This window comes from Mus caroli, chromosome X (assembly GCF_900094665.2).
Source record: "Mus caroli chromosome X, CAROLI_EIJ_v1.1, whole genome shotgun sequence".
NCBI lineage: Eukaryota > Metazoa > Chordata > Mammalia > Rodentia > Muridae > Mus > Mus caroli.
In genome coordinates, this window is record NC_034589.1 from 131,595,450 (window position 1) to 131,604,417 (window position 8,968).

Here is an 8,968-nt window from a genome sequence, read left to right on the forward strand (position 1 = left end):
ACAATGGAGTACTACTCAGCTATTAAAAAAATGAATTTATGAAATTCTTAGACAAATGGATGAATCTGGAGGATATCATCCTGAGTGAGATAACCCAATCACAAAAGGCAGCTTTTTCCATGCTTCTCTTTCCTTCTGCTTTTTAATCGCCATTCTTTTTGTCTCCACAGGCCTTGGGCTGGTAAAAGGTCTGCTGCTACTAGTCTAGAGTTCCTGATCTATCTGTTATGTATCCATAACCTCTCATCAAGTTTAATATTAGTAATCTGAGAATTGAACCTGTCTCCAAATTTGAATATGCCACCTGTTTCTTTTTGAGACCCTTATTAATTTGGCAACTTGAACCAAGTGCTCACAAGGCAGTTACCAATAGTTAAGATGAATGAGCCCCACTGGATCTCCCAGAACCTAGATGACTAGTTCTGGTTGGGCACACTTTTTTTCAGACTTTTCACTTCTTTTCTTCCACAGTAGTCACAGGGACAGAAAAGAGTGAAGTTTTAATGCATTCATGGGATCTGAGTTTGTGGCTTAAATTAGCTTGACTAGAAGTTTAATATAGTTTTAAAAGTGTGTTATTGTAGTGTCAGGGAAATGTTAGTGATCCCCCCAGACACAGACAGGAGCCTATCTGATGTAACTCACAGCAGGGTCTTTATTCTATTTGAGCTAGCTCAGGCCTCCTCAATGCATTGCTGTCATTTAGAACAGTTTTGGTGGGGAGGAGGAGCCCCGAATATCTATGGGGCAAGGCTTTATAGTAAGCAGCAAGCAGGGAGTATGTGTGCAAGCATCTAATTGGAAAGCTACTGTGGCCTTTAACATAATTGGCTGGTGCTTGGAGTCATATCATAAGCTTAACTTCTGTTCCCCTCTGCATTGGTGGTCGTTAGGCAGGGGGTGGGCTTGTAACCTGGGGTGCAGGTTTGTTGGGGGAATTACCTGGAGATGCTGTTCTTGTTGAGAGTGTAACCTGGAAAAGCTGGTCTTGTTGGGGATTAACCTAGAGACTGGAGCTAGGCTCTGGTTTTGTTGGGTGGCAACATGGAAACTAATGCTAGGTTCCAGCCTGTTAGTTTACCTGAGTTCAAATTTAGTTCAGGTTCTCTAAAATGGAGTCTGAACTTAAAAGATTTGGCCTCACATTATGTATGTAAATTTTTTGCCATGGAGTTGTGCTTTAAAGAGATAGTGCATAATAATTAAGAGAGCCTGTCAGTCATCTGTTATAGCAATCCCCAGGTTAGCTTTCCCACCTGCATATTAGTGAAATCACCTTGGACAAGTTAGTCTCAACAGGCCTCAGTTCATCAGTAAAGTAGGAATTAGCAACGTCACATAGTTGTTTTGAGGCCGAAATGCCTCATAGTATTTATTTTAGCTTTATATATTAAGCATACATGATTCTATAAAATTGACATTCCAAGAAGCCAGATTGTGTTTGGACTTTAACTTCAATAACCTCATCATATAATGACACACATGATAGTTTGAGAAGCATGAAGACATTTAAATTTAAAGAAAGTTTAAATAGGTTGTAGAACACAGAGACTAACAACATCAACTGGCCTTCTCTTTTATACCTTTCAAAAGTATAGCCTTGAGGAAAGTACTGAACCACTATATAAGGCAGTTTTCATTTGTAAACTGGGAGATAATAGTGGCACCTGTCTCTTTGTGTAGTTACAAAGGTTAAACAAATTAGAAAATATGTACTTCCAACAAAAATCTTTTGAATATCATAACCATTGTTATTAACTATATTTCTTTTATTTAATTACAGCCTTTCTCTCTTCCTTTATTATTTCCTTAAAGAAATTCACAACTTAGTAATACTATATATATATATATATATATATATATATATATATATATATATTTCTTTTTCTAGATAAATGCTCGGTACTTTACTAGTTGATTTCTAAGTATGTATAGATATTTCCTTCTCATTTTACAGACAGATTGTATTAGTCTTTGGGAGAAATCAATATAATTAAAGAAAGAATATTTTGAGAAAATACACCTTTATATTATGTCTGAACTTTGTTCTCCTAAAAAAAATCTTTAAAAAAAAGTCTTCTCTTATGTATTACATCCAACCTCAGTTTCCCCTCCCCCTCCTCACTGTCTTTGTCTCTCACATCCCCTCTACCCCAGATCCACCCCCTCTGCATCCCTTCAGAAAAGAACAGGTCACCCAGGGATATCAACCAAATATGGCATAACAAGTTACGATAAGACAAGGCACAAACCCTCTCATCAAGGCAGGACAAGGCAACCCAGTAGGAGGGAAAGGTCCCACAAATAGGCAAAATAGTCAGAGACAGTCCTACTCCCACTGTTAGGGGTCCCACAAGAGCACCAACTACACAACCATAACATATATGTAGAAGGCGTAGGTCAGACCCATGCAGGTTCCCTGGTTTCTCATATTCTCATTCTTAATTGAATTATATACAGAGAGGAAAACTATAGTTTCTTTTAATAGCATGGTTTTATTTTATCTGGTTTTCACCTGTTCCATATTGACTCTTTGGGGGAATATATATGTGTTAGGAAATATCCATCTTCTTAAAGGTCCACACAAAGCATTCATTATCATCTCACTATTTCACATCATGACAGAGGAACTATAACTTTAATTTTTTCTCAAAATCTATTTGGAATGATGGCTCTTAAATGTTGTATCCCACCACCCACCAGAGGACCAGAGGTAGTGGTAAAGAGAGAATAAGCAGGAAAGTGGACCTGTTTAGAAAGATTCTTTAGCGCAACTGTCTGGGTTGTCTGGAAATCAGCAGTACAGTTCAGGTTAGCATTGACAGCTTGATCCACTCGCAAGCACCAGCAGTTCAGCTCAGTAGAGTTAGGATAGCAAACAGGATTCAGCAGAGGTGCCACTACTGAGCAGAGTAGACCTCAGCCTCAGCTTGAATCAGCAGGAGGGACTTGGAGAAGTCTGTGTCTCAGTAAATTGAAAATCAGCAAAGGCATGAGACCCACAAATGTTATACAGCTAGCTCTATAAGCAAGCCTAGATCAGCCTCTGTCAATGTCTGTTGAGTCCGATTTATATCCTCCAAACATTGCGTGTCTTCCATGGGTCTTGCCTCAGCACGTGTGTCTGTCTCAGCTGACATCACTCTGCCAAGAAAGTGGCAAGAAACTGTAGCACACCACCAGACATTTTTTGGTGTATTTCTCTCTATTGAGTACTGACAAATGGAGCTCAACTACACTATGTAAGATGAATTGATGCATGTGTGTCAGTAGCAAAGAATCTTTCATAGCATGTCCTTTAACATGCTTGCAGAACATCCTTTTCTTCATGTGTCTGCTTCAGTAAAACATCCCTTCGTTAGTCTGCCTTACACTTTCACCTATGTCCACTTCTGGAAAACACTCCTTCAGATGTTTGCCCTAGCAAAAGTCATCCAACTGACTTTCCAAAGAACCCTTAAGTTTATAATTCAAGGAACTCAGGACTCAAAGGGCTAAGTTGCTCACCCTCATTTACATAAAGAACTGCATAGTAGATTATGGTTAAAACCCAAGTGCCCACCCATCTTGAATATCAGCTACTAATGTATTTAAATTGGTAAATACTACTGCAATGCAGAAGGATATTTTGTTGTTAGTACCAAATATCTCCTGCCGCAAGTTAGTCTTATTTGTTTTTCAAAAATAATTGTTGATACTATGTTATATTTTGCAGCAATTGGAAAGCATCAGTCAACTCTTATCTAGCAGGGAGAATAGATTGAAATCACGCCTTACCTTTTTAATCAAAATATTGAACTGTTTTGTAGATGTGTTCTTGATATAATGGAAGAAATGAAGAAAGAAAGGAGGGAAAGAAGGCAGGAAAAAGAAGGGGAGGCACTGTGACTGCATACCTGCTTAGATTCATCAAGTATTTATTAAAAGGATACCATGTGATCAACACTGAAAACTAGGAAGGTACAAAGGAGAAACTTGAGTTAGTGTATGAAAAAGCCTTATAACAGGAAACTTGAGTTAGTGTATGAAAAAGCCTTATAACAGGTTATAAGCCTTATAACCTTATCCCATGGTTCACAGCATAGACAAATGCTTGTGACTTTGTACCAACAAGATGAAATCTCTTGACAGTTAAGCTAGAGCTACGGGCACACACCTGAGCTGAGGGTATTTGAAAAGGTTCAGTGTTTAAGTTGTCCTAGCTTAACCAGATGACCCACACACCAGGAGAAAATAATTCCTAATTCTCTGCCATTGAGGGATCATGGAACTGGGTTAATGAATTGGAATCGCCAACTTTCCGACATGTCTGATTCATGAGCTCTGTCTAGAATCTGTTTAAAATCTTCCTCTTCACCAAGGAGACTGTCATCTCCTTTTACAACAAAAGAGAGAAAAACCTAATGAGAATTAAGTGCAGAGTTGTTTCTTCTTCAAATTCATTTTGGCTCCAGAGTAGATGCACATGCTGTGGGTGTGTTTTTGTAAACCTCCCTTCCCCTCTTCCCCCGAGTTACTTAGTTGGCTTATCCCATGGTGGTGACTAAGTTGGACCAGTCGTTCTGGGTGTGCCTTTCTCTTTCTGGACAGAGTTCAGAAGAATCGAGATCAGATCATTTTGACCTGGAGCAGACTAAGTTGGGCTTGTCATCCATTGTACCTCTTTCTCTTAAGGATTGCAAATCTTTAAGCTTCTAAGAGTTCTCTCTCCCTCTCCCTCTCTCCCTCTCCCCCGCCCCATCTCCCTCTCTCCCTCCCCCTCCCCCTCTCCCCACTCCCCACTCTCCTCTCCCTCCCCCGCCTCTGTCTCTCAATATCTCGAGGATATCAGAAGATACAGTGAGAAACAGAAGGTTTTATTTCTGTGAGGACTATTGTTGGATCCTAGAAAAATTGGCTGCAAGTCTAGGATCCAGTTGTTATTTGTAGGGCACAGTTGAGAAGATGTCCCAGTAGACTATTTCTGAGCATATGTACATGTTGCTTCACTAGCATAAATCTAGTTTGCATTTTAAGTGTGGTTTGGGAGCTGGTCTGCATGCTTATTCACCCCTCAGAACCCTGAAGAGCAAAGTGTAATGTTTGAACACCCAAAGCATCTTAAGCAAAGGTCCAGGCTTTTAATAATTGCTAGATACTCACTGGCTATTACAATCATGATTTGTGCTTTCAAGTCTCCCTCTAGGCTTCTGTACTCTCAGGCTTTCTCTTGCCTGAATTGTTTCAGTAAGAGGAAGTCAGACTTCTTTGTTTCAAAGAGTCTTTGAGTTTATTTACCTCTTTGTGTTTTATTACCCACATTTATCTGAACAAATAGAAGGAGTAGCTGTGTGTTATGATTTGAGAAGGAACTTCAGGGGTACTGATCAGAGGGTTCCACTGAGGGATTTCTACTGATTAACGTCATTGTGCTTTCTGGTTTTTTTGTTTGTTTGTTTGTTTGTTTGTTTGTTTGGGTTTTGTTGTTGTTGTTGTTGTTGGTGGTGGTGGTTTTTTTCCGAGACAGGGTTTCTCTGTATAGCCCTGGCTGTCCTGGAACTCACTTTGTAGACCAGGCTGGCCTCGAACTCAGAAATCTGCCTGCCTTTGTCTCCCGAGTGCTGGGATTAAAGGCGTGTGCCACCATACCCGGCTCATTGTGCTTTTTTTAGAGCCGCCCTCTTTGTTTTTCTTTTCAAGAAGAGGCTGAGCTCAAGGACTTCATCTAAACGGATGCTTCTAGTGATAATCCCACAGTTCACCTGGGGTTTAAGAGTGAGGAAAGCTGATAGTGAGCTATGGTCCATTGACCAAATATGGAGTACTATGAGTTCTTGTAAATAACATTTTATTTGAATATAGCTTCATCCATGTGTCTGATGTATTGTGTGTGAGTACTTTTTCACATAATGGTAGTGAAGAAAGTGAGTAGCTGGGATAAAAACATTATATGTCCTATAATGACTGAAATGCTTATTATCTAAAAAATATACAGAGATGCTTCTTTGATCCTGGACCTGGAATTTTGAAGGTTAGTGACCACAGAAAACCAAGGGTGAACACATGAAGCTAAAATCAAACAGAAAGCCGAGCTGGAAAACTTACAAATTAAGTAATGATTTCTTGTTGGGAACATAAAGGTGCTTGTGTTTGTAGATAGCACTAAAGAAACCAGGAATGTGGAACACAAGGATTGCCTTTTCAAGGAAAAAGATATATAACTTAATTTGTGCCCAGAAGTTTGGGAATAGAGGAGGCTCATAGCCTGAGTGACCCTTGTCCTATCTGCTTTGCCAGGGCCTCCCTAAGCTCCCACAACCAGGACTGATGATAATAGTCTAGGTGAGCCTAGTTATAGAACGCTGTATGACCAGTGTTTCCCCCAAGCTCCCACAAAGAAGACTAGAGGAGCTAATAGTCTGGATATCCTCTGCATTTTGTGTATGACAGAGATCACACCAGATCCTTCTGCAAGATCCTAAAGATAACACATGTAGTCTGTCTCTCAAGCCCATCTTCATTGGAAAAGTGATGTGTACATTGAAAAGAGTTTCAATGTAATTATACCTCCTTGTGCATACGGGAGTGTGTTACATCAGGAAATTTTTTTTTTCCAAATTGTACTGTGCTGAACTATTCGTAAAATAAACTTCCTGGTGTCAGACTCTGGAAGCTTGAACCAACACAGGCTACTGCTTCATGTTGAGCTGAATTTTCTTCTTGTCTCACACTAATCATTACTCTGTTAGCCCTGGTGTCTGTAGGGAACTCCACAATTTCTGACTTCTCAAATGGAAAATCCCAATTCATCTGAGCTTCATGTGGCTGCTTTCAGTTTCAGGTGGTCACCATACTCTACTGTGTGCTTTTCCTTTTCCTTCACATGCTACAATGGGTGGATGGGTTTAACATAAATGTTCATCTCCGTAGACCAGAGTCTCATATAATCCAGTGAAACACGTCATGAGCTCCAGTTACACAAAATAGATTATCTATCTCCCTGTGACTTCTAGATTGGATGGCACTAGATTTTAGGTTATTCTTTATCTTGTTCACCCTTTCCCTCAGTCTTGTAAAATAGTTTGACATGAACATCTTGGTATTTTTTTTGCTTGTTTATTTTGTTTTGTTTTTTGAGATGGGGTTTCTCTGTGTAGCCCTGGCTGTCCTAGAACTAGCTCTGTAGACCAGTCTGGACTCGAACTCCCAGGGATTCACCTGCCTCTGTCTCCCAAGTCCTGCGATAAAAGGTATGCACCACCACTGCCCAGCTTGCATCTGGATACTTTATTCCTTGGGTAAAAAAAATTAAAGCTCTGGAAAATTTTGACAGTTTTTTTCTTTGTTTTTTTAAGCAATATCTTCACTTCATTCCACTAATTTTCTACCAGAAGGCTGATGTTTGAAGTATAAAATGCTCTAAGTTTCTGTCTTTTTTCCATACTTAATATCTAACTCCTGATTTTGTTTTCAAGTTTTGGTAAGTGTTTTGCTACTTTGCTTCCTTCTTTTAACTTTTTCATAACTAATAGGCACCTTCAGTTCAATTTACTTATTTCTTTTTAGAACATATGTTCCCAACACAGTGATTGGAACCCTGGTATTTACTAATGTGTTTCCTTAACATTTATTTCTTACCTGATTTAAAAATGTCTCTCATCTTGGAATAATCAGTTGTTATGTTCTATTCAGCCATGAGGACATCTATCCACTATTTAAAAAGCTCCAATGTAAGCATTGGAAATGTAATTGAGGAAAATACGTAATAAAAAAATATTAAAAAAATTAAAAAGCTCCAATGAACCACTGGACACATGATCATTGAGTTCCTGCAGAAAATTCCCTTTCTGATCTCTATACTTGGGGCTTCTAGGTGATGAATGGCCTTCTCTGGGTTTTCCTCACAATGGACAGAATGCTGGAGGTCCAAGAACCCCGGCCTTGGCCAAGGAAAGAAAGACCATATAGTCTATGGAAACTTTGACTCATCTGACCTTTTAGTGGTTGACTAATATGATTTTCATGGTTATTTTTGTTCTCTTCTATTTACATTCTTAGTGTCATTTTGCTTGTCTTTCTCTCTTGCCTTTAAATTTCCTCCTTAGTTTTTGCACTCTCTAGGTAATGACTGAGAAACAGAGTACAAATTTTAGTATGAGTCTTTCTTTACCTGCTAGGATGGGTTAATTCTGACCTCAGTTGTAGAGTTTTGACTTAGAGACCCAAAGAACTCATACTACCGTGCTTGTTTCCCTAGTATCATAACCAAGTCATCTAGGAAAGAGTAGAGACAAGAGACAAGGCCCTGGATGGAAAGTGGAAAGCATTCTTTGTTTTCAGTTTCAGTAGCAGCTAGAAAAATTCCTAGAGTATATTATATGCTCATAGAAAAATTAGTTAAATGAATTAGTGGCATTATGAACTTTTCTATATCAGTTTTGTTAACTCATACAATTACTAGTGTCTGCATGTTTAAGGCAGACATTTCCAAAGAAACTTTTTAAATTGATATTTTTTTCTTAATATACAAAGGAATAGGGATGATCATGTGCATGCCCTTGTACTATACTTGTATTCATGCCCCCATTAATGCATCACTCCCTTTTCCTTCTTTCCTCTCTCACTGGTCCCTATGGTTGTCCCTATAGTCCTAGTTCTGCTTTAATCTCTCTCTGAGAGGGGAGGGGCTAATGTAGATTCCAATGAGGTACATATATTTTCCTTTCTTTCTCTCTCCCATTATTCTCATGTTGCCTCTTTCCCCTCCTTTAAAAATATTCTTTTCTCCACTTATTCCCTCTTTTACTTTCATTGATGTTATAGAAAACACACATTTGTCAAGTCACAGGTTTTCACTATTTTAATTGTTTCAGTACTTGCCCCATCAAAGTGACTAATGTTCATCTTGCTATTTCTTTAATACTTAGAGATAAAACATGACCTATGCAACTAAACACATTTGAATTTCTCCCAAAATGAGTTGAGTGTC